At 39.9% G+C, this 26,373-nt stretch overlaps 1 long non-coding RNA gene across 1 annotated transcript in view; it reads left to right on the forward strand.

The window, feature by feature from the left end:
• Positions 1-4,063: 4,063 nt before the first annotated feature.
• Positions 4,064-26,373, forward strand: part of LOC120522897 — a 30,398-nt gene continuing 8,088 nt past the window's right edge. The window contains exon 1 of the long non-coding RNA XR_005632530.1: positions 4,064-4,135. This is a non-coding gene — a long non-coding RNA (uncharacterized LOC120522897). The remainder of the gene's footprint in view (positions 4,136-26,373) is intronic.

The following is a 26,373-nucleotide window of genomic DNA, read 5'->3' on the forward strand; positions in this document are numbered from 1 at the left end:
GCAGGGGGGGAAGCCTCCTAGTATATTTAATAATACAGTAATACCTGTAAATGGGTAATAGTCACAGTTCATGGACAGTTGGATAATAAACATTTATATTGTTTTAACTGCTGAGATAAAAATAGAAGTCCTCCCAGAATTGATCATTCAGCCTTTCATTTATTGTGGTATATTTATTATTTTGTTATACTGTTTTCCACCCTTTATGCTTTTATCAAAAGACCCTTATTGATGGATCAGTGGGGAAAACTTTCACACCATTACCATCGAAGGACTCCATCTGTCTTTTTTCTCTAAGCTAACTGCTTTTCCTTTCTTATGATCTTATGATCTCGCTGTCTTTGTCGTGTCCAGTATATTTTCCATTCTTTGCAGTTTTACTCCAGTTTGAACCTCATTTTTTGTGTATGATTGCCCTTTAAATATTATATTACATCACCACAGTGTGCCATTTCCAAGGATAAGATCAATCCATAAGGTTGATATGGGCGTACAATTCTCCCAGTGTCATATTTGTGCTTCTGATTTTCTGTAACTGAAATAGTGGCAAGTTAAACTACTTGCTCAGAGATACAACAAATGGAAATGGAACGGCCATTGTTTATAGTCTAACAAGTTTGTTCTGCTTGTTTAATCATAGACATCACACATATATGTACAGCATATAAAACTCATAAATAGAATAAAAACCAAAAGGGAGACAAAGAGGACATTTGCAAAGAGCTAATGCCACAGCAAGACATTCTCAACAGCCCTCAGATAACTGTAGTCCTAATATAACTTAACATAAACTTCACCACATAAAATCAATTACCCCAAATTAACAAAAGATAATTCATTAAATCAAAGCAGTTAACAAATTGTAATGAAAAGCAAATAACAATAAAAAACACAAAGTAAAAACAATTTAAAAAGAAAAAGAATGTAAATAGGAAAAATAAAGTAAAAAAAAAACATCCCAGTGAAGGAGTGGCAACTTGATTCTGATAACGTGTGCTGTTTTCTCATTGAAAAAAAAGCCAAAACACTTAATAGTTATTGTCTTACCAGAAACGGCACACTGCACGATAACGTGCAGTGAATACACTTGACTTGAGTATTCCTACTTTTCAGATTGTTTCTCTGTACGTTTATCATTCATTTGCTCAGAGGTTGTTGTGCTTGCTGCTTCCTGAGCAGTTCTTCTTTTCTCCACCCTAACAGCCGCTTCTTCTCTTCTTTTGTCAGCATTTTTTCGCATTAAAACTGATTAAATCAGGGTTTGTGTTGCAATTACTTAGTATGTTTTCCTTAATTTTTCACTTAAGCTGGCACTTAAGTCTTCAGTCTGCCTCAAGAATGATTTAAGATATGAAGAGGGAGGGGAAGTGACGGCGAAGGTGGTAGGGATGAGAACGGTGCCCATGCACCACATGGCCACCCTGCTGGCCGCTGTCGAGAGTTGATTCTACAATAAAATTAAAATAAAAGGAGGTCAATCATCACCCCAAAAGTGTATAGTAGACATCACGTAGTATATGTGTACCAAATTTCAGGTCAATAGTTCAAACGGTTTGCCAGCTACAGGTGCATTTCCACATGCATATACACAGACAGATGATCAAAACTGCAGTGCCGATCATGACTGCTATGAGAATGGTCAGTGCACTGGCTCCTAAGGGTAGATAGATAGATAGATAGATAGATAGATAGATAGATAGATAGATAGATAGATAGATACTTTATTAATCCCAAGGGGAAATTCACATAATCCAGCAGCAGTATTCTGATACAAAGAACAAGGTAGACAAATGAAGCATTTTTTTACATAACAGAATACTGCATACCTGCTTTATTGTTATGTCCTTAGACATTGTAGCAAGTTTACCTGTACTTTTAGATATTAAAGTCAAAAGCACTTTTTGCAGTCTGGGGGTTATTGGACAATTCTATTTTACTCCTACTAAAAAGCCAAGCTCATTTTTGGATGCCTTTTGAAAATCTCTTATGTTTTCATTATCCATCCACCCATCCATTTTCTAACCCGCTGAATCCGAACACAGGGCCACGGGGGTCTGCTGGAGCCAATCCCAGCCAACACAGGGCAAAAGGCAGGAACCAATCATGGGCAGGGTGCCAACCCACCGCAGGACACACACAAACACCAAACACACACCAGGGCCAATTTAGAATCACCAATCCACCTAACCTGCATGTCTTTGGACTGTGGGAGGAAACCCACGCAGACACAGAGAGAACATGCAAACTCCACGCAGGGAGGACCCGGGAAGCGAACCCGGGTCTCCTAACTGCAAGGCAGCAGCGCTACCACTGCGCACCGTGCTGCCCCATGTTTTCATTATACAACCACAAAAAGAATTGGGACATGTTGGGAAATGTTAATAAAAAAGTGTGATTTGTAAGTTTTTAGTTAAAAAATAAAACAATATAAAGACAATGCATGTCATGATCTAGCTAATCAACTGCATTGTTTCTTGTTATTCTGAAATAATAAGGATAATAACAATAATTAAGGATGGGGTAGTTTAGGACTACTAACTGATGTGACAAGCTGAAATAACACGACGATGTGAAACTGGTGAAGTAACCATTTTCTAGTATATAAGAAGCATCCAAAAAAGGCTTATGGCCCTTTATGTGCAAGGTTGGATCAAGGCTTGTGAACTTTTCAACAGTGAATAATTCAGCAGTTCGATAACAATGTTCCCTAAAAACAAAAATGTAGGATTTGGGGCATTTCACCCTTTGCAGTGCATAAAATCAATAACACATTCAAGGAATTTGGTCAGATTTCAGTACATAAAGGGTAAGGCTGAATACCACTTTTGAATGTGCGTGATCTTCTATCCTTCAGACGTCACTGTCTTAAAAACCGTCATGTGTCTATAATAGATCTCATGACATAGGCTGGGGTAAACTCTGTAAATCTTTGTCACTAACAACATTCACTATTGCATCTACAGATGCAAGGTTTGACTTCACTATTGAAAAGAGAAATGGAGAGTAGCACAGAAAAATCATGTTTTGTGGTCCAAAGAGTTTCATGTTCAATGTTACAGACATTTCAAACAGCATTTGGAAAAAGCAGCTGTCATGTTCTCCAGGTCAACATCCAAGCTGTTATCAGCATCAGGTCCAAATGCCAGCATCTGTCATGATATACGAGTGTGTCATTGCCCATGGCAACATCTGGATGCTGTCTTTTCCATGGAAATCTACTGCATTTTCCAGCAGGACAACACCAAACCCCATTTTGCTCGGAAGTGGAAGTGCATGGCTGCATAAGCAGAGAGTGTGGGTATGAGACTGGCCTGCCTGCCATCCTGACCTGTCTCTGAATGAGAATGTGCGGCACTTTATGAAGTGATAAATATGGCAATGAAGGAAGGCCCTGAACAATTATGCAGCTGAAGACCTGCTTAATGGATGAATGGGGGGACATTCTGCTTGCTAAACTTAACCAACTTGTGTATGTACAAATGCTTAATAAATGTTATTTAAAGAAAATGTGATGTTACACTACTGCTCTAACTTTGTTGGAACATATTACAGTCATCAAATTTGACTTGAGTGTATATTAAAAAAAAACAAACAACTTAATTCAGAAGGTAAAACATCAAATAATGTATTGAAGTGTCTTCAGTATAGCACAGATTGAATAGAATTTTTAAAAAATCACTCCTTTTTGTCTTTATCAGCATTTTCCACACTCTCCCAACTATTTTTGGTGTCAGGATTGTATTTATTATTATTATTATTATTATTATTATTATTATTATTATTATTATTTTATGTCCCCTAGGGAGACATTTAGTGATTTGTTATGTGTGGCTGTAATAAATACTTCATTTGACAAAATGTGTCTCCCTGAATGACTCACTTTTAGAGGCAATAAAGCAGCAGAACAAACTGGAAACAAAAGCCTCCAAACATACTTAACATGCACAGCTGGTAGTAGAAAAGCTCCCAGTTTCACAAAGCCGATCTCCTGCATCACAGTTGTATGTTTGTCTACTCCAGTGTGAATATACAGAGAGTGTATGGACTCTGCACAGGAGTCAGGGTTTGAAACAGGGTCTGAACACTCTGAAGCAGTGATGAAACCCACTATGCTACAGCATATCTGAGCATTGTAGTAAGTAAACTTTGACTTTTTATTTTTTTTCAGTGTTCAGTAGTGTTCACTAAGTGTGTTAAAGTTTATACTTTTCTACTATCATCAGTTATCTCATCTATACTAGATGTACCTAAGACACAGCAACTTCAGGTTTGAAGCTGGCCATAACATACTCATTTTATTAGCCTGAGAGATTTATTTGCAGGGTAATAAATACATTTCCTGACAAAATTAAGCAATTTCCTGAAACCATTGTGTGTATTGTTTTATAGAAGCTATTTATTTTTCACAACTTTTAAGACTTAACCTTGACAAATCTGACAGCTCTGATTCTTATGCCCATTTTGAGAAAAATAAAAAACCCTTAGTGACCCTTAGTGACGCATCACCCATAAGCCTCCAAGGTGGAAAAATTAAATCTCTTTTCCTGTATCATGTTACTGTATGTTTCATCTTCCTTAAATTTAGTGAGGTGAGTTATATAAATTGCTGACCTAAATAATAATTCTGCAGGGGAAAACTGTGCCTTGATTTACTTATCTGAGGCTTAATTCTAAAATTCATGAGTGTACAAAACATTCTCATTTATATTCGCATAAGTGAACCTCTGGTGCAGTAGGTGAAGTGATGTGCACAGAGTCAGAGAGGTAGTAGTGGCAGATTACACTGTCAGAACACCTTTTTTAAAGCCAATCTACCCATGGTGCATCACTCAAACCATTTTTCAAGATCTATCTGTTATTACAGTTCTGGCTGGCAGAAGCAAAGTTCATCCCGGTAGCATCAGACTCTAGGCAAGAATCATCAGGTCATCTCACCCAAAAATCAATACCATTATGAGTCACTGGGGTTGCGTGTGCATTAGGCCAACGCAAAGAAGATTTATGAGTATACCTTCCCTCATTCCAGCCAGCACAATTTAGTCTCATTAACCTAATATGCCTGATTGTTGGATGCAGGAAGAGATTCATATTACCTAGCATGCCATTAATTAATTCATTTATGCTCTGTTTGATTTTAGGATTGTATTTGACCAGAGCCTATCCAAACCTGTCAGCATAAAGTACCAGTTAGAAATAAACCATAAATGGACAAGGTGCAAGTATATCTATCCATCCTTCCATTATCCAACCCGCTATATTCTAACTACAGGGTCACGGGGGTCTGCTGGAGCCAATCCCAGCCAACACAGGGTGCAAGGCAGGAACAAACCCGAGCAGGGTGCCAGCCCACCGCAGATGCAAGTACAGTATATTATAGGGCAAATGTTCAATTGCTCATACCTGGTAAGATTGGAATAACCAGTCAATACAAACCAAATATGGATGCTATTGGGATGTGGGAGGAAAATCAAAGTATCATTCGGCCGTTTTTTAGAAGCTGCTTATCTAACGCAGTGTCCTACAGAGTGTGGAGCCTATTCCTGAATCATGCTGATTGGCTTTTATAGACACCTGGGTTGATGGCAGTGTGAAACCTGATGTTATCATAACACCATTATCACACTTATCGAGTCGCCATTATTGTCTAATCCAGGAGTTCCCAAAGTCGGTCCTGGGGACCCACTGTGGCTGCAGGTTTTTGTTTCAACCAACTTCCGCTTTTCATTGGACTCTTAGCCTAATTAAGTGAGTCATAATTTCCCAGTTTCTGTGTTTTGGAGTCATTGTAGAAATTACAAAACTAAGTTTGGTAAATATTTTTATTAAAATGTACTAAGCAGTTATATGGGGAATATGTTATTTTTTGAAACTGTTAACAGTATTTTCAACCTAATTTTTATTCTGCTTTTCTAGGTGCTCTGGTTATTTAATCGATTATTTACTAATTAGCAGGTCTGACACTGAAGTCGTTGCAGCTTTCATCATCCTTGATTTCTGCTGTGCTGGTTGTTAATTGTCACGATTAAGATTAAATGAAGGGAGCAAACTACACAGGAAAAGAGGAAAATAATAGGAAAACAACAAAAGAGAGTTAAGCATTTATAGCTTTAGAAAAAAATAGAAATATTTCTAAATGTCTTATAAATGTAAAAAACATACTGTTGTGTTTTTCTCAATGCAGAATAAGAGAACAGTAAAAAGGCCAGCTAATTAAATGAGAACAGGTGTTATTATCATCACCGACTGTGAATGTGGTTGGAGCAAAAACCTGCCGCCACAGTGGGTCCCCAGGACAGAGTTTGGGAACCACTGGTCTGATCTAGTGGTTCTTAAACTTTGTTTTTTTATCAAGACTCAATATTGCCTTTTCTCTGTATTCGAGATTCAGAATCACCGCCGACCTCTTGGAAAAGCAGTTCAGAGCAGAGCAAAGGTGTTAGCTTAAGCTGCTCGCAGCGACCCATTGGAAGACAATCCACAAACTGTACACAACCCTTTCCCATTGAAGAATATTGTGATTCACAACTCTGTGCAATACAAATTCAGACAAATGACCTAAAATGTTTTAAGACCAATAGTTTAAGAATTTATGGTCTAGTGTGAGAGCTTTGTTTACTGTTGATTCTGCAAAAAACTTTGATTTTGAAAATGTACTAAGCAGTTATATGGGGAATATGTTATTTTTTAAAACTGTTAACAGTATTTTCAACCTAATTTACCTAACAACATTTATTTCTATAGCTCATTTTCATACAGGCAATGTAGCTCTGTTATGGCCTACCAAAAGGCCTAGGGATATATAAATAGGCCACACACAAGTGAGAGAGAGGGGGAGACAAAGCACAGAAAAAAACTAAATCAGCGAACTAAAAAGACTCCATTTATTGTCAAAAAGAAAAACCTCACAAAATATGAAGAAAGTTACACACAAAACAGAAACAAGGCAGGAGGACAGCACTAACGTAGCTATCTAGCTAAACAAAGTTTACACAGCCAGATACACACTATCCACATTTATCACATAGATGGCTAGCTTACAACAATTATAATTCTTTAAGAAACAGAAACCCAAAGCCAAGCTATCCAACCCTAACTGCCCCATCCCTTTCTCTTTAAAACTTAAATCCTTCCACACACACATGCACACTCGCTTGCGCACGCACGCACGCACACTACCCCAAAACCCAAACAAGCTTCTTTTTTATAATCTACACCCTACCCACAAACCAGACGATTTAATAACGGTGGGCAACTAAATAGGTGGAAATTAGGGCAGGACTCAATTAAGTTAGCTGCACTACATTAAGACAAGCCGGGTTTAACCAAAAGATCTAGAGTAGGTCGTAAAAAGCTCACAGTGCTTTACAAGACAACAAAAAGAAAGTTATATGAAACGAAAAACAAATAAGATTAGACAATAATATTAAAGAAAAAGTAACAAAGACAAAAGGTAAAGTCAGGCTAGCATTCTGGTTTCAATTATTTGGTCCTGTAGAACTTTGTACAGTGACCTAGCCTAATTCTGACTACTATTTAAATTTTTCCCTTCAATACTACGGCAGGTTTAGTGGCAGACATGGCGGCGTGGAGAGATGCAGCGGCTCGTGACTCTCGGCTTTGTTTTATTTGTAATTAAGTTTTTACTGTTAGTTAATCCAGTCGAAGCATTAACCCAGTATGGAAGGGCTGATTTAATTAATATAGGGAAGTGGTTCGAGCTCCACACATCCCCAAGGCTGGACTTTTTTTCACCAGAGGTATGGCAGACTACTGAGGCTTTTACCATCCCCGCTCTGTGGCCGAGACGGCAGAGGAGACACAGTAAACTAAAGCGGGGCAGAAGGAGCAGCCAGCGTGTTAGGCTACATGCTAACCCATACAGACCGGCTCTTCCCAGTCTCTTCCTCACTAACGGCAGGTCTCTCGCCAATAAGATGAACGAGATTCGGCTGAGGATCACCACACATAGGGTAGACAACTGTGCAGCAATTATTACCAAGACCTCACTGAATAATAACATTCCAGATGCTGTGGTGGAGCTAGAGAGGCACGCTCTGTTCCGGGCAGACATTACTGCAGCTTCCGCTAAATGTAAAGGTGGAGGGCTGGCGCTGTACATTAATAAATCCTGGTGTACAGCTACAAACAATATTGGAACATACTAAACCCCCATCCCATCCCCCCAACTTGGAATATCTGGCAGTGAAATGCAGACCATTCAAGATGGTAAGAGAGTTCTCCTTCATCCTGATAGTGGCTGTTTATATCCCACCGAGAGCTAATGCTAAATTAGCATTGGAAGAGCTGTACTGCCTGATTAGCAGACAAATGAATGCCAATCCAGACGCAGCTGTGATTGTGGCTGGTGCCTTTAGGATTTATAAACTTTCCAACTAAAGACAATAGGATTCTGGATGAGGTTTATTACAACATCCCAGGATAGCTCTGCCATCCATGCTTCAAATATGGTTGTGAAGTTTGCGGATGATACGACCGTGGTGGGTCTCATATCAGACAATGATGAGACTCACTACAGTGAGGAGATACAACACCTACAACTATGGTGCTCAGCCAACAACCTCATCTTGAACACCAGGAAGACCAAAGAGATCATTGTGGACTATAGAACGTCCAGAAGAACAGAACATGCTTCAATATTCATACATGGGGAGGCTGTAATGTATGTGGACAATATCAAGTTCTTGGGTATCCACATCACATCGGATGTGACCTGGTCTTTGAGCACATCACACCTGGTAAAGAAGGCCCAACAAAGACTCTTCTTCCTCAGGAAGAGGAGATGTGCTGGATTCACCTCTCGGCTGCTCACAAACTTCTACAGATCCGCTATAGAAATAATTCTCTGTCACAGTATGACAGTGTGGTACAGCAGCTGCACAGCACAGGACAGAAGGGACTTGGCATGGGTGGTGAGAACAGCACAGGGGATCGTGGGAAGTCCTCTCCTAGACCTGGACTCTGTACACTATATGCTGGAAGGGTGCAGAAGAGGGCCAAATGTATAGCTGTGGATCTCACTCATCTGGGAAATGGACTGTTTGTACCACTGCCTTTGGGAAAGCAGTACAGAAACATAAAAACATGCACCAGCAGACTGAAAGATAGTTTTATCCCCAGAGCTGTGAAGTCCATCTGCCCCTGCTGATACACACACATACATCTTCCTATAACCTGCCCCCTGTAGACATGCACATACACTTTCCCTCATAATCAAACACACACACACATATTTCTCCCCTGCAGACCCACGCACACAGATCACTGGTCTCTGCAGGCGTACTACCTCAGGAAATGTCTAGGACTTGATGATGTTTTATTACTGCTGTCTTTTATACTTATTATGTTCATTTTATTATTTATAGTGTATTGTGTATTTTAAGTATTCTGCCTTGAAGCCGTGTCCTACAAACAAAAAAAATTGTTATGTGTATATGCATAATGACAATAAAGAATTCTATCTACCTAGTGTACAGACTGAAACGCCACATCTTTTATTTCAAATAGACATTACACACATTCCAATAGAGTAATTTGTTAATGTTATACAGTATATTATTTCCGATCCCATTAAAATACGTTATCAGCATTAGGTAACTCTTTCTTGTACGTTGTAACAACAAAGCTTTCTTTCATATCAATTGTTTTGTGTTATAGAAATGCCCTCTGGTACACTCCTCAGGGAAAGTAATTAGAGGAAGACAATTACGTAAACCTTTAATTTCTTTTAGGTGTAGTGATTTTTTTTTTTTTGTGGCTGCTTGCCACCTTGAAAATAAATTTAAGACAACACTATGCAAAGAAACATCAGAAAGTATCTTGTAAGAAAAATTTGCTCTGCTAATTTCTTTTGCAAGGAGAAGGCATCACTTGACAGTCTCTGTTCATGATATACAGATGCTATTTATTTGTGAAATCTCTTGATAAAGCAAATAAAAGTGCAATGAACATATAAAAAAAATGTATGTGGAGTTTACCTGCATTTGCAAAACAGCCAAAAATCATGACACAGAAAATCATACAAGTCAGTCTCAGGGAATCATTGCACATTATCCATAACACATACTGTTTTTAATGTACTGTATGTCAGTTTAAATTGTACACAAAGACATATGCAGCTTTATCTCTTATCCAAGAGTTATTTTTTGAGTCTTGAGGGCATCACGTTGAATGTGCTTGGTAGTTAGTAATCCAACTTCCTAAGTGTGCTTCTCACAAAGTAATACTGACTAATAGGGTGGGGTATTAGAACTGCGGATGAATTACTCTTTAATAGCACTAGCACCTTGATTTGATACCAGACTAGGATTCAGTTTGCAAAACTTAGCGATAGATAGATAGATAGATAGATAGATAGATAGATAGATAGATAGATAGATAGATAGATAGATAGATAGATAGATACTAGGTAAAAAGTGATTAAAATTGCACAAACTTGTAAGTTACAGTTTCACAGTACAGGATGTCAGGCATTGGTACAGTTTGTTTCACAAAGCGTCAGTGTCTGCTAAGACAATTGCTTGTTCAGCTCTATATCATTCAGCACATGGGGAACAAGACCACCTCAGCTGTGTGGTGACTCATTATGGCGGCCGATGGCTGAGAGTAGAAACTACCTCACAGTGTGCCTCTTGGAGCTATTCAGTTGTCTCAGACTGTTGATGAATGTGCTCCTGTTTAGCCAAAACCTCATAATAGGGAGTAGATTCATTGTCCAGGATACTACACAGCTTCCTGACTGACCTCTGTTTTTCCACTTTCTCTCGTGAATCCAGCCTGATTCTCAAGATTGAACCAGACTTTTAAATCAGTTTGATTAGTTTGTTGATATTTCCAAATCATTCTACCACCTTGAAAAATACACTGGCCGTTACAGACTATAAAAGTAGTAAGAATGCCAGGCATACATCAAACAACCTCATCCACCTCAAGATATAGAGAGGACTCCAGTCAAGCCTGCCATTCTGATACACTCCGGGATACTTACATGTCCTCACCATCACCACATCTTCACTATCAATAAAACTGGGGGCAGAATGGGTTAGACCCTCTTGAAGTCTATGATTTTCTCCTTTGCCTTACAGATGTTGAGCTGTTCTACTTGAATAACGCAACAAAGCCCTTGCTTAAGGTTCTAGTTTCTTCCTACAGAAGTGTTAATAATTCTAAACTGGCCTCACCTGAGTGCTGTGACGTGTGTTGCTCTGACTTCTCCTCTAAGGTGCTATGGGCACATTGTTGTTTTAATAAGCTCCAGTCTCTACGACCTAGATAATGAACAAGAACATTTGAAGAGTTAAATAATCTGAAGAATTGGTGTTCAATAACATGAAAAGCATAAAATCGCTAGCTACAGATAAATAAAACACACTCTACAGTATATAGGAGGCTGCAATATTGGATAAACCTGTCATTATTTCATCCACTTGTTGGTACGTGTAGCTATAAATTAGAACATACCTTTAAAGTAACTGAACCACAAGCAGCTTCTGGGTACCATGCCAAACCATGGTAGGCTATTGCTCATGCTCACACTCACATAACAATCAACGTAATAACAAGTGTTGAGATAGCAGGCAGTAATTAATGAAATGTATAATGTATCAGCTTCATCATTTACAGAATGAACTTCTAACAATCAGGTTGACTGGTATGGAGATTCAGTGCTCAGAGCCACTGCCACCAGCTCCAAGGACACCATTACTGGGCCAGTCGCTGCTAGTGTGGATTCTGCACATTATCTCTGGATACATAAATGTTTTTGTTTATGATAAAACCTCTCTAAACTGACTTTGGAAAAGTGGATGTGAATGGAATGACTTGTCCATCCTGTGTTGATTTGTGCCATGTGTACAGAGAAAGGCTCTACATGCTTGCAGCAAGAAAAAGCTGTCTCAGAAATGGAAGCACAGATGGGCAAATGAGTTTCATATGCTCATTTGGGTTCTTGGGTAATATTCTCCTTGACACAATATTAATAATGTTATAAGGAGTTTCTATAGTAGAGTAAATTTAAGAAATCAGATGCCAGAATGACTATAAAAACAAACTTCAAGTTTTTATATTAAAAATGCATGGCATGTTATTCAAGAAAATTATTACTTTATAGAATCAACACTTTAACGCCATTTTAGGAAATTCAGCCTCTGCAAAACTATATTGCATTCTGCAAGCTTTAGACTTTAAACTCTAAGGTTGTGGTTTCAAATCACACTACCGACACTGTGTGACTGTGATAAGAGAGGTCTGTGACAAATCATGATTTTATATAATTTATTTAGTAAAGACACTCAGGCTTTGGAGGAGTGTGGATATGGCTGGTAGTGTGGCGGAGCAGTTTGCGGTGTTAATTGGCGTGATCAGCTGATCAATCATTCACATGCAGTTGATTCGATTGCCTCCTTAACGCTCCGGGGTCTGTCATCGGCACATCCGCATTTCTATCTCTATATAAAAGGAGTCCAGACAGGAAGCAGGAGAGACAGACGAAGCAGAAAACGCTAAGTAAAAGATGGGGGTTAAAGGAGAGAGAACAAGAAAATGAAGGAGAAGGGCATTAGGATGTGAGACTTGGCATTGTTTTAGAGAGAAGTCTGGAATGAGGGGTCCGAAGATGAGTGTGTGGGGGTTGAAGTTGCTCCTGTTGAGTGTTACAGGAGACAGACATTACCCAGCTGGAGGCCAAAACGCTGTGGTGGGAGATGAGAGCAGGACTCATGGGGTCCCTGTAAGCATCAAGGGAAGGCAGCGAGGGACACAAGTTGGGCTTGGGGCACACCAGCGGTGACTAGCTCAGGTGGTTGAGGTGCAAGCCCATGTGATGGTTGATTCTGCATGCTGAGCAGCAGTGACGCAGTTTTTAGAGAGAAGCTTCAAGGCGCATGGTTTTTAATGGAATGATTCAGCCTTCAGCCCATGATTTTAACCTGATTTTTAATGGATATATTTATTTGAACAACTTAACTTCCTCCCTATTACTATTTTTCTATAAAGGATTATTTATTTTTTAATAGAGGAACTTGCACTTCACATTTGCACCTTGGGTTTTTGAGTCCATAACTGCTTTTAATAAGCACAAAGCACTTGTACCTACCTCTTGCTGTGTGTGTGTCCTCATTTGCCCAGCTCATCCTTGTAGATGTTATTGATGGATCCACATTCAAGCTGCCAGTACTGTGGAGCTATTCCAGACTGTCATAGTGACAATGAACAAGTCAATTTGCCAACTGGAAAAACAAGATATATAACCAATTGTATCTCAAATGTTGTAAGTCCCCTTGGATAAAGATTTGATCCAAATAGTTAGATGTAAATGCACATATAAGAAGAAGCATTTTTTGAGTATTTCTTCTAGAAATATTTTATTTGTTTAACATTGAAAATATTTTACACATACTAAAACAACAAACTGTGAATAGACCTAGAGTCAAACCCAGCCTCTTAGTGCACTTACCATATCATATATTTTAATTTACTAATTTAAATTTTATATATTTATTTTTAATGATTACTTAATTCTTATTTAAATAATTTTATTTACTTATATATTTTATGGGGGGCACGGTGGTGCAGTGGTAGCGCTGCTGCCTCACAGTAAGGAGACCTGGGTTCGCTTCCCGGGTCCTCCCTGTATGGAGTTTGCATGTTCTCCCCATATCTGCATGGGTTTCCTCCCACAGTTCAACGACATGCTGGTTAAGTGCATTGGTGATTGTAAATTGTGCATAGTGTGTGTGCCCTGGCCGGGGTTTGTTTCGCACCCTGGGATTGGCTCCCGTGGCCCTGTAGTTAGGGTATAACGGGATGGATAATGGGTCGATTTATTTTATATATTTCAAGTTTTCACCAATAGTAAGATATTATTTCGACTTTTTCTGCCGAGTTTATATATAATTCAAAAAGCAGCTATTGTAATAGTCCTGTCTGTCTGTATGTCCAGCTGTCTGTTCATTTAAAAAAACTCAGCTCCAAGTTTACCAGTCTTGTTGAAATCTGGCACACATATTCTTCAAAGAAATTTGTTAATTTGTTGAGATGTCTTGAGCTGCATAAATATTTGAATTTCAGAATCTCCCTTTGAAAATCACAGGCAATTTGCTCATCTATCTTAAAGCCGAGAAACAGTAGTTTAGTTTACTTTTCAATTTCACCTAGAGCTTTAACAAACGTTTTGATGAAGCGACTAGGCAATTTATAAATGCTCTAACTTGATAGATAGATAGATAGATAGATAGATAGATAGATAGATAGATAGATAGATAGATAGATAGATAGATAGATAGAATCTATCACATACCTTTTCAATGATAATTACATTTTAATTTGTTTACTGAATTTCCAATAATGTTTAGGGTTCAGTTGTCTTATGTTTCACTTTGTAATATAAAAGTCAGTTTGATACCAAGAATTACATTTTTGATTACCTCATCTCTTGCTCTCCTCCTTGAACCGTCACCTTATCGTGGTGGAGGGGTTTGCTATGAGCTATGTTGTCCAGGGCTTTATGCCCCTGGTAGGGCCACCTAAGGCAAACTGGTCCTAGGTGAGGTATGAGACAACGAGCGGTTCAATAAACCTCTGATGAAGAATAAAAACCTTGGACGACGTTTTCCCTTGCCCGGACGCGGGTCACAGGGGCCCCCCTCTGGAGCCAGGACTGGAGGTGGGGCTCGATGGCGAGCGCCTGGTGGCCGGGCCTGCACCCATGGGGCTCGGCCGGGCACAGCCCGAAGAGGTAACGTAGGTCCTCCTCCCCATGGGCTCACCACCTATGGGAGGGGCCAAGGAGGTTGGGTGCAGTGTGAGTTGGGTGGTGGCCGAAGGCGGGGACCTTGGCGGTCTGATCCTCGGCTACAGAAACTGGCTCTTGGGACGTGGAATGTCACCTCTCTGAATGGGAAGGAGCCTGAGCTAGTGAGCGAGGTCGAGAAATTCTGGCTAGATATAGTCGGACTCACCTCGACGCACAGCTTGGACTCTGGAACCAATCTCCTTGAGAGGGACTGGACTCTCTACCACTCTGGAGTTGCCCCCGGTGAGAGGCGCCGAGCAGGTGTGGGCATACTTATTGCCCCCCAACTCAGAGCCTGTGCATTGGGGTTTACCCCGGTGGACGAGAGGGTGGCTTCCCTCCGCCTTCAGGTGGGGGGAAGGGTCCTGACTGTTGTTTGTGCGTATGCGCCGAACAGCAGTTTGGAGAATCCACCCTTTTTGGAGTCTCTGGAGGGGTTGCTAGAGGGCATACCTTCTGGGGATTCCCTCGTTTTGCTGGGAGACTTTAATGCTCACGTGGGCAATGACAGTGAGACCTGGAAGGGAGTAATTGGGAGGAATGGACCCCCCGATCTGAACCCGAGCGGTGTTTTGTTATTGGACTTCTGTGCTCGTCATGGATTGTCCATAACGAACACCATGTTCAAGCATAAGAGTGTTCATATGTGCACTTGGCACCAGGACACCCTAGGCCTCAGGTCGATGATCGACTTTGTGGTCGTGTCGTCGGACTTGCGGTCATATGTCTTGGACACTCGGGTGAAGAGAGGCGGAGCTGTCAACTGATCACCACCTGGTGGTGAGTTGGCTTCGATGGTGGGGGAAGATGCCGGTCAGACCTGGTAGGCCCAAACATGTTGTGAGGGTCTGCTGGGAACGGCTGGCAGAGTCCCCTGTCAGAAGTAGCTTCAACTCCCACTCCATCGCAGAACTTCAACCACGTCCCGAGGGAGGTGGGGGACATTGAGTCCGAATGGGCCATGTTCCGTGCCTCTATTGTTGAGGCGGCTGACCGGAGCTGTGGCCGCAAGGTGGTCGGTGCCTGTCGTGGCGGCAATCCCCGAACCTGTTGGTGGACACCGGCGGTGAGGGATGCCGTCAAGCTGAAGAAGGAGTCCTATAGGACTTTTTTGTCCTGTGGGTCTCTGGAGGCAGCTGATAGGTACCGGCAGGCCAAGCAGAACGCGGCTTCGGTTGTTGCTGAGGCAAAAACTCGGGCATGGGAGGAGTTTGGAGAGGCCATGGAGAACGACTTTCGGACGGCTTCGAGGAGATTCTGGTCCACCGTCCGGCGTCTCAGGAGGGGGAAGCAGTGCAGTGTCAACACCGTATATGGTGGGGATGGTGCGCTGCTGACCTCGACTTGGGACGTTGTGGGTCGGTGGGAGGAGTACTTCAAAGACCTCCTCAATCCCACTAACATGCCTTCCAATGAGGAAGCAGAGCCTGGGGACTCTGAGGTGGGCTCTCCCATCTCTGGGACTGAAGTCACCGAGGTGGTCAAAAAACTCCTTGGTGGCAGGGCCCCGGGGGTGGATGAGATACACCCGGAGTTCCTTAAGGCTCTGGATGTTGTAGGACTGTCTTGGTTGACACGTCTCTGCAACATCGCATGGACATCGGGACAGTGCCTCTGGATTGGCAGACCGGGGTGGTGATTGGGTCACTGCTTTTTGCAGATGATGTTGTCCTGTTTGCTTCATCAGGCCGTGATCTTCAGCTCTCTCTGGATTGGTTTGCAGCTGAGTGTGAAGCGGCTGGATGAGAATCAGCACCTCCAAATCCGAGAGCATGGTCCTCAGCCGGAACAGGGTGGAGTGCCCTCTTAGGGTTGGGGGAGAGATCCTGCCCCAAGTGGAGGAGTTCAAGTATCTCGGGGTCTTGTTCACGAGTGAGGGAAGAATGGAGTGGGAGATCGACAGGCGGATCGGTGCGGCATCCACAGTGATGCGGGCTCTGCATCGGTCTGTCGTGGTGAAAAAGGAGCTGAGCCATAAGGCAAAGCTCTCAATTTACCAGTCGATCTACGTTCCTACCCTCACCTATGGTCATGAACTATGGGTAGTGACCGAAAGAACAAGATCGCGAATACAAGCGGCTGAAATGAGTTTCCTCCGCAGGGTGTCTGGGCTTTCCCTTAAAGATAGGGTGAGAAGCTCAGTCATCCGGGAGGGGCTCAGAGTAGAGCCGCTGCTCCTCCGCATCGAGAGGAGTCAGATGAGGTGGTTCGGGCATCTGATCAGGATGCCTCCTGGACGCCTCCCTGGTGAGGTGTTCGGGCACGTCCAACCGGGAGGAGGCCCCGGGGAAGACCCAGGACACGCTGGAGGGACTATGTCTCCCGGCTGGCCTGGGAACGCCTTGGGAAGTCTGGGCCTCTCTGTTTAAGCTGCTGCCCCCGCGACCCGACCTCGGATAAGCGGAAGAGGATGGATGGATGGATGGATGGATGGATCTCTTGCTTTCTTAAGAGTATATTTTTGTTTTTAATGACAAGTTAATGAAATCCAGTAATGTTTCCTTGACAACTAAAGTCTAAAGGTTGAAGTGATGCCCTTTCACAATAGCAAAGTGACTTTGAGACCCGCATTCAAGGCAAAAAAAAAAATCTTCATGCTTAAAAAAATTGCAATGAATGCCTTGAATCAGACCCATCACTAGTCCAAAGAGCTTCCAAAAGCTGATGACTTTTGTTTCACAGAATTCCATGAATATATTCTGGCCAGTAATTGAACAACCCTATTTAGTTAATTATACTTATAAGAAAGGAAACAGAGCTGGAGGTGGCAGAGTTAAAGATGTTAAGATTTGAATTAGGTGTGACGAGGATGGACAGGATTAAGGACAACTACATTAGAAAGTCAACTCATGTTAGCCGGTTGAGGGACAAAGCCTGAAAGGCAAGATTGCATTGGTTTGGACATGTGCAGAGGAGAGCTGCTAGGTATACTGGGAGAAGGATAAGGGCTAAGGATGGAGCTGTCAGCCAAGAGAAAGAGAGGAAGGCCTAAGAGGAGTTTTTAGGATGTGGTGCTAGAGAAAATGCAGGTGGTGGGTTTGATGTATCAAGATGTAGATGACAGGAAGATATGGAAACAGATGATTCATTGTAGCAACCTCTAATGGGAGCAGCCAAAAGAAGAAGAAGAAGATTCTTGTAGCCCTTTGACATTATTTCTCATTCAGTTTTTACAGTTAAGTTTTTAAGAAGTTTAGCAGATGACAATACACCATTTAGTCTGTCAAGCTCATTTAGTCAGTTAAATTGTCCCAATATCTCATCCAGAAATCTTTAAGAATTAATTTAATTAAGCAATTTGGTAGTTTGTTTCATATGCTTAAAACTCTTCATGAAAGAAGCCCTTCCTGGCTTCCATCTTGAATACTCTTCCCTTTAAGTTCCACCAACATCCTGGACTACATGGTTCATTACTTAAATGAATACATTCTGTTGAATTAAATAGTTTGATGCTTTTGAAAACCTGGATTAAACCCTTTTGTTCAAAATAAACAGGTCTAATTTCCGTAATCTATCAGATTAAGACATGCCTTTTAGTCTCGTCTATGAATTAGGTTGTGACTCTGAAAGTTGTGAAAGGAGCAGCCATGTGGCCAGTGGACACCTTCTTCAGCTACGATCAGAGGGTTGGGGTTCTGTTTTATTTAACTTCATAATCCCCTTTTTAATGAACTTTTTTGGATTCACATCTACATTTCCACATTCATTTAATATTACCCTATTATATATTTATACCATATGTGTGCGGATAAGTAAATAACTATTGTTTCCTTTGGGTAGAATTCAAAATACAATTTTCTTTCTTTTAGTACAGGGAAGGCATCAAGGTTAAATAATAAAACAAAATGTACCAGTGAAAAAACAGAAAATTTACTTTCTGGGTTACTGTGGCTTTATTTTCGATGAAGTCAGAGGTGATAATTTAAAAAAAACGATAGGAATGGGTTGGATGGGAAAGACCTTTTTTTGTCTGTCCTTTTGATTTCAAATATGTTATGTCATATCCACTTACTGTATAAGAATTCTGGCTTATTCTTTATCAAAACAGCAGTATGTTTTCCTTAATGATAGTCACTCAAATGGAGACTAATCAGGAGCATTAGTCATGTATTAGTCATGAGAATGCCTAAAATGGACATAATGTCAGTTTGATAATCTGGAGCCAGTCCGTAAAATCTCATTTTTGAAACATTTTGACAATCAGGGCTTTATAAAACAATGTTTCTTTACCAAATTATGGGGAAACTTACCAGCTATCCCATAAAGGAATAGAGTGTGTGTGTGTGTGTCTGTGTGTGTGTGTCTGTGTCTGTGTATGTGTGTGTGTGCTGTGCATGTTGGTGGCTGTTCAGTCTATTGCCTAGCAAGAATTTCCAAACCATAAATGCATTTCTTTCCTCAGTGAATAAATTAATTGATCATCCATTTATTTTCTACACTTTCTTCTTCTTTTACATCCACACAGGGAGTGAAAGCAGTAAATTGTCACAAACAAGTGGACAACAGTTGTGGTTCTCCTCACAGACATACAATGGTTGTCAGATTGGTGCAAGTGCAACAATCTTTCTCTTAACAAGCCCAAGATGAAAGAGATGATTGTTGACTTCAGAAATGCTTGTAATGTCCATACCACACAGTACTTCAAAGGCTATTCAGTGGAATTGGTCAAGCACACCAGATTCCTTGATCTAGCCGCTACCTCACCTGGACAATTGACACCAACTCCCCAGTCAAGAAGGTGCTGTAGCATCTTAACTTCCTTCAATTAAAGTGACTGAGGAAGGCAAGCCTACCTCTTCCATACTCACTATATCCTACAGGGGCACCATCGAGAATGTTCTGTCCAGCTGCATCTCTATCAGGTTGCAGAGACTGAGCATCTCTGCAGGTCTTACAACAGAAAGGATTATTGGGACCTCTCTGCCCTACATTAAGACATCTTTATCAAACTTTGTATCCGCAAAGCATACAACTTTGTGAAAAACTGCTCTTGCCGTTCTCATACTCTCTTTGTTCTACTTCCATCTTGGAGAAGGTGCTTTAGCATCTGATCCAACTCTGCTAGGTTCTTCAACAGCTTCAACCCCTTGGCTATATGGACTCTGAACTCTGCTTTGTCTTCCTGCCCTCAGATCTTTTCCTATTAGCACCTGAGGACTCCAGCATAGGTTCTGGCATCCTCTGACCCTGCAAAGTAAAGGTAATCTTTGAAAAAAATAACTGATGGAAATATTCTGATTGTGTTTATTTCAAAAGTATTTAGAATTACTATATTTTACATTAGTTATTTTACCCTTAAAAAGTAAGTTTTTCATATTTGTGGTTTTTGAATCTCTTATCTATGAACATATGGTAATGGGCATAAAAGCCCATCTTAATTTGTGAAAATATTTCTAATTATTATTTCTAATTATTAAGAAGTTTTTATTTCAGCTTCAAAGTTTAGGGAGAAAAAATGGCACAAGAAAAATGATTTTAGCAGAAAAGGGTTAAATATCCAATAATTAATCTTGAAATAACTTCAGAAAACACTTACCTTTCAAATACAAATAATCTTACCTCTCTAAAAGTACACCAAGTAACTTTGTTTGAGTGGACAACACAAGAGTGAAAAAGATGTTGATTTCTTAATTATTGCTGAAAAAATATGAAGTCCTTATCAGGAGGCTACAGCAGAAAGGAAATTCCGTAACCTATTAATCACAAAGGAGAAAACCAATAAACATTGCCACTGTTTCATGGTCTTTTAAAGCATTTTTTGCTACTGATAAAATGACGCAGAACAAAAGAATAAAGAAAATAAGCTTCCGACTCCGATAATGAAATGTTCAATATCTTGAGATTCCTGCACACTTTCCCTGTTTGTTCTGATTCCTTGATTACTGATTTTGCACTTGTACATTTTTATATGAGGTTTCTGTCTATACTGTACTGAACTGCTATTTTATATATATATAGCAGAAAACTCCTTCTTACTGTAACAGTACATTTTTCGTGTATTCTTTAGTCATGGTTACTTCACTGTGCATCATGTTCTTTGTAATTTAACCAGAGTGGCTTTTGCTGTTCATTCATTGAGAGGTTTCTCTTCTTGTTTACTTTGGCAGTTGTGGCTCTTGGAATTACAGGTTTAATCTAGAGACGCCCAAAGTTAAAAAAATGCGCTGCCTTTCCAAAACCCATACTGTTTGTTATCTCAGTGTCTGGAGCTCCAAAAAAAAAAGTAATCTTGTACAAGTTTCTTTTATACGATACTATTTATATGTTAAGCAAGAAAAGGAACTGCTACCACAAAGCAGTCTTTTGCTTGAAAAGAATTGTGCTTTAATGTTTTCTCCAGAGGAAAACATTATTTGAAATGTTAGCTCACTAGTGATATTGACCAACGTATACTGTATATGGTATCACTTTATTGATTTACTTTGATAGATTTGATATTGTGTACTAATTTGATTTGAAGTTCTTTGTTAAAGGAATTCAAACCTCCTCAATGAAGATCTTGTAAACAAATTAAATGTTATAAAGTATTTGCAGTCAGTGATTCCCCCTATTTTAACCTAGGAACCTTTTGTTAAGTCCTCTGTAGGCAATTGGGTTTGATTATGGATGGCAAGTTTTAAAAAGGACAATCAAATTAGCTTGATGATAAAGTCCGCCTTTTTCCAACTTGTATCTAAAGTTAAGCCCTTTTTATCATATGATGATTGAGATTGAGAAAGTTATACATGCTTTTATCTCATTATGGCCCAATTACTGTAATGCCCTGTATTCAGGGGTTAGTCAGGCTTCCCTCTCCCACCTTCAAGAGGTACAAAACGCTGCAGCACGTCTCTTAACAGGCAGTAAGAAACATGACAATATCACCTCAATACTTGCATCTCTCCATTGGCTTTCAGTACAGTTTAAGATACATTTTAAGGTTTTCATCTTTAATTTTAAAGCTTTAAAGCTTAACAACTTGATTAGGTCTTCCAGGTATGCAGATCTGTTTTTGTTCACTGCTTAAAAGGCTAGGCTGAAATAGAGAGGAGACTGCGCTTTCTCTGACCTAGCTCTGAAACTGTAGAATGGTTCACTCCTGAATGTTAGCATGCCACCCCAACCCACTGCCTGTTTTTAAATCATGTCTTAAAGCTTACTTTTATTCCCTGGATTTTAATTCAGTTTGAGAGTTGTTTGTTTACATTTTGTCCTGATTTTAAAATGATATGTCATTTGTTATTTAAATTATTACTTTTTGTGTTACCTGGTATATTGTTTGTACAACATTTTAGGTTCAGGTCCTATTGCTTTAAAGTGCTTTATAAATAAACATGACAGGAGTTGGTCTCATCCGTTGCGAGAGATGGACGTCTGAAGTAGAGCTCCGCTAGCAGCAGTGTTTCATATTATCTACTTATTATCCTGAGATATCCTGTATTTATTCAACCTGAGGGGCACTACTACAGTATATGTAAGCATATATAAACATGGCCACCAAGAAAGGGATTTGGAAAGAAACGAAAGAAACAAAAACTAAAGCTACATCCAAGCTCAGATCGGCAAGCCCAAGTTCAAGCTCAAGATACGGCCTTTCAGAGACTGACCTGGATCAGATGAGCAAAAGCCCAGACTCCTCGGGACCACAGTCCACTACATCGTATCCGGCTGGGAGTGAAATGGGGAGCGAATATACGAGTGCGAGTGACGCTGGTCACAATAGCTCACCGATTGGAGAAGATCATCTGAAACTGGAAAAGGCCTTGCAGCCCGCGCTCTCAACTACTTCACACGAGCTGGGAACACCAGCTGCAATAGAGCCCACCGCCTCACCTACTGTGCACAAAAGCAGAAATGATCTGTCTGAACTGAACGTGATGATCGCTGAGCTCAAGCAAGAGATAAAGAAAGATATAAAGAAAAGCGATAAGGCAAATGAGAAAGCAAGGAAAAATGCAGATGAGAAGCTGGATAATAAATACTTGGAAAAAACGCATATGTATTTGCTTTGAAGCAGTCTTTAAATATATGGGGGGTAAAATTGAAGAGCACATTCAGGAAACCTTGTCTAAACTGAGCACACTTGCTGATCAACTGGAGGATGTCAAGGAGACATTCACGACTCGGATTGAATCAGTCGAAAATCTAGCTGCCAGTACTGAAGAAAGAGCAACAACTGCCAACTCCGAATGCAAAAAACTCGGAGACAGACTTGCTGCTTTGGACGATGGAAGCAGAAGGAATAACATTAGAATCGAAGGTCTACCTGAGAATCAAGAAAGTCCAAACCCAGTGAAATTCACAGCTGAACTATTTTCTAAAATAATTGGAGAGGACTTTAAAGCAGATTCTGAGATAGCAGCGGCTTATCGCATATGCAGATCAAATACCGTTAGACCAATATCTTTTATTATTCGCTTAGAGAGATTATTATTTAAGCTAGAGGTGATGGCACTCCTCAGACACAAGCAAGAGATTATATATGAAAATAACCACATTCGTATCTTCCCTGATTTCTCTCCAGCAACAGGTACTAAATGTGCAGCCTTCTACAACATTAAACAGTGGTTATGGCAAGCCAATATCAAATACAGCCTCTTGTATCCTGCCAAACTGAAAGTGGAATTGCACGGTCAATTCTATGTTTTCGCCAGCTAGGAAGAAGCAGAAAAGGAATTAAGAAAGCTGATCTCGGCACTATTCTGAAACACAATAGTGAGTCATAGCCTGTCATGTCATCTATTTGCTAAGATACGGGTTTTTATCATTATATATCCTCTTTATTACTTGGACGCTATCTATTTATGTTTTAATTACAGTTATAGACTTTTGTGCTTAATTTTATTTTTCTTTTTTTATCTTATTTATTTATTTTTTCTCTACCCTAAACGAGACTGTTTAACATCATACTCTTGGTTTATTTTTATTGCTATTATTGCATTAAGACTTACTATGCTTATTCTGGACCACTTTCTAACATGATTCCCCAGGTTTATTATCCAGGTTTATTATCTTAATCCATTAAGATTGCTGAAGATTATATATATTTTAAGTTCATAGTTTGTTAATGATTATATTTTAGGCATATAGTATTTAGACTATATTGGTAATAGATATCTCTATTTTTTAATCCTAAAACGTCTCTGCGTGGGGGCTTGTTTTGCTTTGGACGTGCTCTCTCTCTGGCTATGTCAGAGGACCGGGACTGCGTGTAGTGGGGTCTTGCCTCACGTGGGGAGGCAAAATGGGAGGGTGGGGGGAGAAAGAGAGCAGGCTATATCTATACCTAATCTGTTCTTTTAATCTTTATAATTATAACTACCAATGTAACAATAGGCTACATGGCAATAACTCTTGGGGAAATAGGAAATTAAGGTTAAAGCTGTCTCACTTCCAGTTAAGACTATAAAATGACATCAAAAATTCAGAATCAATGTCTCCATGATGGGACAGTTAACTTTGTGAGCTGGAATGTTAAAGGCCTGAATCATGAATTAAAGAGAAAGAAAGTAGTCTCTCCCCTAACAGGTTTAAACGTTAAAATAGTATTTTTACAGGAGACCCACTTACTAAGCAAGGATCAGTTCCGCTGCAAAAGGACTGGACTGGCCAAATGTTCCATTCTAGCTTTACAAAGAAAACTAGAGGTGTGGGAATTCTCATACATAGAACAGTCTCATTTGTAGCATCAGATGTAGTATTGGATCCTGAAGGGAGATGATGTGATGACTTATCTAACAATAAAATGATTTTCATAAATGCTTATGCACCTAATGTAGATGATAAGGAATTTATACAAAATTTATTTGCATCCATTCCCAATCTGAACACTCATAAAATTATAATGGCTGGGGACTTTAATTGTGTTTTAAATCCACTCTAAGATAGGACTTCTACAACGACATCTAGCGCTGAAAAGATAATTACAAAGTTTATAACTGATCACAACTTATCAAACCCCTGGAGGTTTTTAAACCCAAACTCAAGAACATATTCTTTCTACTCACCAGTACATCATTGCTACTCAAGAATTGATTATATCTTTATAGATAATAATTTCTTGCCTACAATTAAATCTTGCAAATATGATGCTATTGTTATTTCTGACCATGCACCTCTGATCTTGGAGCTAAAGTTACTATGTCCCACACACTCACCTTGCAGATGGCGTCTCAACCTGCTTCTATTAGCAGACGAGAATTGTACAGAATTTATATCCAAACAAATCAGTTTCTTCCTAGAGACAAATACATCCTCAGAGATTTCTGCAGGAATACTCTGGGAAACTCTTAAGGCCTTCTTAAGAGGACAGATTATCTCATATCTTTCCCACAGAAATAAATTAGAAACCAAGAAAGTAGCAGAGCTAAAAAGCGAAATTACTAGAATAGATGAAGAACATTCCAGGCTTCCAAGCGAGACTCTACATAGGAAAATGCAGGCTCTGCATTCAGAACTAAACCTCTTGACAACTAAAGAAACTGAACAACTAATTTATAAATCCAGACATCATTACTATGAACATGGAGAGAAAGCTAATAAGCTTTTAGCTCAACAAATTCACAAGCAAGAAGTCCGCAACGCAATCGCAGTAATCACCAACACGAACAGAGACAAAATCATCGAACACAAAAATATAATGCACACATTTAGCGACTACTATAAATCCTTATATTCTACTGAGCTTAAAGAAGACAATACACAATCTAATGCATTTCTGGATACATTACAGATACCACAAATAGACACTTTTAGTGCAGAGGAACTTGATAAACCTCTGGCGTTATCAGAATTACTAGATGCTATAAAGTCACTTCAAGGCGAGAAAGCAACAGGCCCTGATGGCTACCCTGCAGAATTTTATAAGAAATTCTCTGCTCAGCTAGCTCCCCTCCTATTAGCAACATTTACAGAAGCCAGAGACAATCAAACTCTTCCTCAAACTTTTCGCCAAGCATTAATCACCGTTTTTCCTAAACAAAATAAGGACTCTCAAAAATCATAGCTAGAAGGATGAAGAAAGTGCTCCCTTCGGTAATATCACAAGATCAAACTGGATTTATCAAGGGTCGACACTTATCTTCAAATCTTCAACTCCTGTTTAATGTAATATACTCACCAACTAAGTCAAAAAAAGCATTTGACATGATTGAATGGAAATACCTTTTTACTACATTGGAGAAATTTGGGTTTGTCCCGAACATTTGTGCATGGATCAAACTACTGTATACCAATCCAGAAGCTTCAATTTGTATCAACAACATTTGTTCAGACTACTTTAAACTAGAATGTGGTACCAGACAAGGATGCCCCTTGTAACCGCTACTGTTTGCAATCACCATTGAACCACTAGCAATACATTGTCGAAATGCTGATCAGATAAAGGGGATTATCAGAGAAGGACTGGAATGGAAAATTTCTCTATATGCAGATGATATGGTACTGTACATATCAGACACACAAAATTCTGTGCCTGCAGTCTTAACAGCACTCACAGAATTACAAACGATCTCTGGTCTCAGAATTAATCTGAATAAAAGTGAATTCTCAAGCATATACTATTAGATTAGACACCCTACCTTTTA

Source organism: Polypterus senegalus, chromosome 2 (assembly GCF_016835505.1).
Source record: "Polypterus senegalus isolate Bchr_013 chromosome 2, ASM1683550v1, whole genome shotgun sequence".
In the NCBI taxonomy this organism is placed as follows: domain Eukaryota; kingdom Metazoa; phylum Chordata; class Cladistia; order Polypteriformes; family Polypteridae; genus Polypterus; species Polypterus senegalus.